We start from the raw sequence: 7,104 nt of genomic DNA on the forward strand, positions 1-7,104 counted from the left end.
AGAAAGCATGCTTTTCCCACAGATGTGCCCCATTGTCCCTGATACAATGTTTATTAATAAAAAATGTTTGAAATGTTTCTTTAGATACAAAGCAGAGAAGACATCATTGTATGACAGTAAATAATAAAAAAAAATGGCACTGCACTTTTCTCATTTAGTTTTTAAATGAATTTTCTATAACCGTCACCTTTAACATTTAATGGATCTACTGAGTTTTGCATAAGTTTAAATGGTTTCAAAAATTCTTATTTCAAATGATAAAAAATGAATTAAGTTTTCTGGAAGAAAAGCTGAATGTAACCACTTTGCCAAATCAGTATTAAATTTAACTCCTGGAGGTTAGGCTGCTCTCTCAGTTAAACATAGTTAACTTTTAAGTATTTTTGAGTGGGAAAAAATTTCAAATATATCTGTCACTTCTGACACATCTGACAATTCATTAAAATTACTGTGTTCAGAAGCTAAACTGACGCAAACCCTGCTTCGCCACGCCTGCCCTGTTGTCCGCTGTCTCTGACATAACAAGGAGCAGGGCTTGAGGGCAGCAGCTGCCTCAAGATACCTCACTCAAACTTCAAGGGCCCCAAAAAGAAGGAACGGATTACAGACAGAGGCCACAAGCAAAAATCAACTTTTTAGTTAAGACCAATTGCATGGGAGTCCGGAAAAAAAAAAAAAAAAAAGATACAAAGACAGGCAGGGAGGTGAGGAAAGACTGAATAATTCATAGCCAAATAACCAGGAATTGTTCCTAAATAAAGATAAAACTTTCCTTAAGTGTCATGGGGCACAATAATTTTTGCTTAGTCATATTAAATTACTGTTACTAAAAATAGCATTTTTGGAATTAGATCATTATAGAGCTAGATGGTAAAGGACTAAATGGCAATTACCCTAATCCTGAAGCCACACCAAACAATCTTTCCCTGGAGAACCGGAGAGTCAGTCTAGGCGGTGAGCGCCTTCACCAAGCTTTAGAGCACTAGTGTTATGCTAAATAATGGAGGCCCATCTTTTACTTCATATGGATCAAAAATTAAAAAAAAACAAAAACAAAAAACTGATGAAAGGACAATGGCAAAAGACCAGTTAACTAGCCTGAACACTTAATTTACTTCTGGAGAAATTGTTTTAAAATCTGATGGTAGAAAAACAGTCTTATTAGAGAGAACTTGGTATATGAATACTTTATGAGAAGTACTATGTCAAACAATAAAATACATAATTTTCTGAAGCCAAAACATTATAGCACAAAAAGTATTTTACATGCTGAAAATCTATCTTTTTTTTTTTTTTTTAACTCTCCTAGGCTCTTCTATGGTTTACTTCAAAAGGAAACTAAGTTACAATGCACAGAAGCCATGATCACCACATTATCCCCAAGACAGACAGTGTTGCTCTCGGGGGCCTTAACATAAAGGATATGTACTCTCCAACTCCTCCGGAAAAACAACTTCAAAACAAATCCACACTGCTTTAGAACAACAGTCAACCTCATTCAGTATTCTGTCATCCACAGAGAACGGCACCAAGAAGACACCCAAAGGTGTCTGCCCATCAGAATACTGACTAATACTGAAGGAATGTGAAGAACAGAACCCAAGAGCTCCTAACAGATTAAGAGGAAACAGAACTCAGCAAGTGCCACTTCTTTAAAATAAGTCTTTGTGGGTTGGTCCAGAGACCTAGCATATTACTCAAACTGTTCAAAAGATAATTTTCCAAATGGGATCAGTGACTTTAAGAGTATCTGTCAACACTGTTCAAAACGGCAGCCATGTCCACATGTGGCTACTGACCCCTGAAGTAAACCAAGTCCAAACTGCTATGTGTAAAATACCAGACTTCTACTTTTCAGTACTTAAAGAAGGTAAAATATCTCATTAATAATATTTGATACTAACTACATGTTAGAATAGTATTTTGGATATATATGGTCACATAAAATATGTTAAAACTAACTTCAAATTTCTTTTTTACTTTTACATGACCTGGTCATTTAAACCCTCGGGGTCTCAGTTTCCTAATTTCTCAAATGGGGAGATTGGAGGCAGGGATTGTACTGCTTACCTTTCAGGGCTATTATGAGGCCCAAATACAACACAAAGACTTTCTCTTTACATTATTCAAATGTGAGGTATCACTGTAGATCCTCTTGTACAACAGAATTAAAGGATTCTGTCAAATCTAGAAGCAAAATTATTTCCATATTGAGTATCTTTTTCTTTAAAAAAAAAACAAACAAACAAAAAAAATGGGGCACCTGGCTGGCTCAGTCAGTGGAGCACGCAACTCTTGATCTCAGGGTCATGAGTCTGAGCCCCACATTGGATGCAGAGCCTACTTAAAAAAAAAAAAAAAAAAGCCTGAGCTGTGATTCCACAAGCAATTACTACAATTGCATCACTTCATAAAGGAAGGTATCAGACAAATGGCAGACACACAGCATGCCACGTTGCTTCTGTCAGGCTCTGCACCACTTGTCCCAACCCCTCGACCCCTAAGCTCCCTAAGCATACTTGAGTGGCTAGGAGCTCAGTGTCTGAAGCCAGACTCTGAATCTTCACTCCACCACTTAACACTTGATGTGACCTTGGTCAAAATTAGTTAACTTCTCTAAAGCTCAGTTTCCTCCACTGTAAGACAGGAACAAAAACACCTATCCCAGAGCTGTTGTAAGCCTAGAAGGATCCAACTCATGAAAAGCTGGCGGGGGGGGGGGGGGGGGGGGCCCAGGGCTTAAGGACCCTGTCTGACATGCAGGAAGTATTCAAGAGGTATTAGCCGCCACTGCCGGTGTTGCCACCAGCCACACCTGCCAGGGCCCTGGCTCAGTCCTTGCACCCTGGAAAATGGCCCAACTCAAACACACTCCAGTTTCCCAAGTCCCATTTTTTTTCTCTTTTCCTAATCATCTACCATATCTTCACAGTGCCAGGTATTAGAAACTAACATCAGGAATGAAGAATTGATGGTCAAATTCGCCTATTTTAAATGAGGTAATTAGGGGTCAGAAAGCTTTTCTAGGATTTCTTAGCCAGCAGCACTCAGCCTAGACCTCAGGTCTGCTGCATACAGTGTTTTATTTAAAAAAAAAAAAAAAAAAAAAAAAGGAACCGAGACCAGTGGAGACCAGTCAGCTGAAATCGGGGGCAGGACAGTAAGCGAACACTTGGCTGCCCTAGAGGGCTGCACTGCTCCAGGCCTGATTACGTTACCACCCCAGGCTACTGAGAAACTTTGCTCCTTGCATTGCTGAACAGGATCCCTAGCCTCAGACCAACATGGCCTTTGGGAGACATGATGATTGATACTAAAATTTCCGAAAAGGGGAAAGAAAGTTGGAAGTTTTCTGTAACGTAAGTCTCGCTTAAACCCAAACTGAGTACTTTTAAATCCACAAAGCCTGTAACGATCCCCTCAGCTCCTATAACACAGTAACAAAAATAGTCATGAACACTGACTTTAAAACATTCTCAACACTAAAAGATCCCAATTTGTATTGTTGCTTCCCTCCGGCTCCTCAACCATTATATGCTTTCTAGGAACTACAATTACATGCTTAAAGTAAAGGTTATACTACATTACCCCCTCTATAATTAATCTATTTCTCAACCTCCTTTTCCCTTCACTACATTTCTCTCAAGATTCCTTCTAGAAATTTCTCCTAAAAACAGAACCTGGAGATAAATCCGTGGTAACAAGCTACTGCTGCCACTGTTGCCCGTTTTAAGTGCGGAAACTACATTCCCATACTGTGTATCAAATTATTTCCTAAGCCTTGGAATTAGAAGAGATAAGTAAACAGCCCTGACTCTTAGATATGAAATAGAAAGCTTTTCAAAAAACAAAACTAAAAATAAAGCCATCCAGTCACTGATCTCACTGTGAGAGATGTACCAAGCCTGAAATATAATGAAAAGCATGTAATTTTCGTGTAAAATTTCTTCAAAGAGGAATTTAGATACTTGAAATTTGTATTTAAGTAGACAAAATAAAAAACTACCATAGTAAAAACATTACAGTGAGCCTTGCTGGTGTCTCAACATTTATAGAAGGAGCTGTGTTACCTGGTTTCTATTTAAAATAGAAAATAATCTGTGATCTGAATTCGAATTCCTTAAAAATACAGTGGCCACCGGGGACCATGTTTCTGTACACATGGAATAAAGACTTGTTAAATGCCTTACAGAAATTACCATGATATATTACTTGCAGCTTTAAAGTTCACCTTTAGGTTGTGAAAAATAAAGCAAAAAGTATAAAGAATAGGGGTGCCTGGCTGGCTCAGTCGGTGGAGCGTGTGACTCTGAATCTTGGTCCTGTAAGTTTGAGCCCTAGATGTAGTATAGAGATTATTCAAAAATAAAATCTTAAAAAAAAAAAAAAAAAAGGACAAAGGACAACACCGTGGCACCTAATTTTGAAAAAGTGTCAGCTGGGAGTCTTAGCAGCTTCCCATCCTATCCCTAGTTCTGTCACCCTGACAAAACCATGGCTGGCCACTTTAACTCATTTTAATGCTTGACCGCTTTCTGGCAAAAATGAATAGATCAGAACAGACAGTTATCCGAAGTCTTTTTCAGAAATAAAAATATATAGGTTTTTTCTAACATGTGCGTACATTACATAAAACAGGCAGACTGTTTTTACTGTAGTGAGTTTATGTTCCAACATTCATACAAATGGGCTTGCCTACCTGTCTCATGTAGATGTCTGCCACCTACCTGCATACACCTGCTGGCTCCTACTACAGACAAAAAACAAGCTTGAGGAAACTTGTCTTAAAACTCTTGTGTCTCACAATCTTTCATATGGGCTGTAAGTGTGCCAACTTGGGATTCTTTTTTGTTTTGTTTTCTTTAATAGCTATTTGGTAACAGCCTATAGAAATACCAACTGTCCTCGCTTATAACAACATGTATTATTCAAATTCAGTTGTAAGCTGATTATTTGGAATTTGAAGAACAGTCTTATTTACAGTGGCAGTCTAACCTACTACACTTAACATTTATTAGAGGTAAATTGTGCTCAGTGGCCAGGGCGCCTGGGTGGCTCAGCAGTCAGTTAAGCCTCTGCCTTCGGCTCAGGTCATGGTCTCAGGGTCCTGGGATGGAGCCTCAGGCCGGGCTCCCTGCTCAGTGGGGAGTCTGCTTCTCCCTCTGTCCCTCCCCACCCTCGTTTGCGCTCTCTCTCTCTCAAATAAATAAATAAAATCTTAAAAAATTTTTTAAAAATAAAATGATTGTGTTCAGTGGCTAGATATTACTGTGTCTACAGGATACACAGGAATACCCTACCAATGCTGAAGATCTGGCAAAAGAAGGAAACGCTCCCCATTATCTCTATGCCTCTGTGATGATTCCAGCAGGACAGGGTTAGGGTGAGACCAGAAGAACAGGGTGAGGCAGGGATGGAATGGGAAAGAGTATGAAAAGCTGTCACTTCAGATCTGGTGAGAGGCCAAATGGTAAGAAAGCATCATTCACGTGTTAAAGACACTGACTTAGTGAGTCAGAGCTTTAGTTATGAAAGAATGTAAAGATGAACCTTAGCAATTGGAGCCATTATCTGTATTTGTTGCAACCTTAAAAAATTTACTCACATCACACATTTTAAAAATATAACTTTTAAAGAAATCATCCAGTGACTTCCTCCCTTTCTCAGAATTTTCTCAGTAAATAGGGTAAATCCTAAATAAACATGCTTCATTATATAGTACCTTAGGCTTCTTCTCTAGCCATTTCGCAGACATCCTAACTTACCAGCTACATTCTGAATTCTTTAGAAGCAGGGATCAACAGGGGCTAACACAACACTCAGATGCTTGCCAAACTACCGATTCTACATAAGGTACACCTAAAGCACCTTCTTCAACAAGTCTCCGAAGTTTCTTAGCTCTCTTCACTCATGGCCTTCACAGCACAGACCAAGAGTCTCATAAGCCTTCCCCAACCTTAACTTACAGAGGATACAACTTTTTCCACAACATTCCTCAGCTAAAGACTGATCACATTGCAAAGACCAACCTGTATCACAGGCCTCTGACAGAGGTCTATGGCATCATCAATGCCAAAACTCTATACTAGAAACCTATTCTAAACCCGGACAATGACAATTACAGATGCATCCCTCCCAGTCACTCCTGAGAGCAAGCAAAAGGCCAAATGCTAAGGCCACCTATCACCTCTTCACTCTCCATCATCCAACGCTCTACACTCTACCCCTCCCACCCCGTTCTCCCTGATCACACTGTCAGCTCAGCACTCCAGAACAAAATCCTCTTTCCTCCTTTCTGTTCCCTAACCTGGTTAGCTGCTCCCGAGATGTACTCCCGTCAGTCAATATGGAACTGGAGCGTCAAAGTCATTCTCCCTTCATATCCCTCCAACAAACTCTGTGGGTTCTTTCCACATTCCCTCCACCAGCATCTGAGCCTCTAGTTTCTACCTCTTCCAATCCAAGCCCAAAGTTTGCTAAGGTAAACATTCTCAAGCACAAACTTTTACATCAGCCTACTGAAATGCCTTCAGTGTCTTCCCCAACACTTAACGGCCAAAACCCGGAGAACCATCCACAGCTAACACCACCCTCTGCAGTCTCACCCTGACACTTCTGCTCTAGGCATCCCACCCCCGCCAATCAAAACCCATACTTCTATAAGGCCGAGGGCGCTTACCGCTGATTTTACTCTACTTGGAATCCCTTTCTATTCCACTCCTTGTTCACTTGGCTAATTTCTACTCTAAGAAAATGTTCCCTTCCATCGGCCCCACTCCATGCTGAGTGAAGCGGTTTTCTGTGCTTCATCTGCTGCAGCATCTGGGATGCTGTGTTCTTCCCTATTAAATAATGTGAAGAGAGGTGTGTGGCTTAACACAGTGCCTGGCACAGAAGGGGTATAGGTAAGAAATTAAAATCAGAACTGTCACTGAATACAGAAGTAGAACAGTAATTCCACGGGGTCTTTTAGAACATTTTTAAGGTCCTTGAAACCTTGATAAAGTAGGAGATGAGTACCCAGCTGTCATCAGGATTCACTGTTAATTTTAAAAAGTCTCTCTAATTATGAACATAATCTTTTCTTTTTCTACAATTTGTATT

General features: G+C 40.0%; 1 protein-coding gene across 9 annotated transcripts in view; it reads right to left on the reverse strand.

Annotated features, from left to right (window-relative positions):
- Positions 1-7,104, reverse strand: part of TNRC6A (trinucleotide repeat containing adaptor 6A) — a 101,016-nt gene that overhangs the window by 69,329 nt on the left and 24,583 nt on the right. The gene's annotated exons all lie outside the window — the stretch shown is intronic.

This window comes from Ursus americanus, chromosome 2 (assembly GCF_024610735.1).
Source record: "Ursus americanus isolate L20-20 chromosome 2, mUrsAme1.1.p, whole genome shotgun sequence".
NCBI classification, from domain to species: Eukaryota; Metazoa; Chordata; class Mammalia; order Carnivora; family Ursidae; genus Ursus; species Ursus americanus.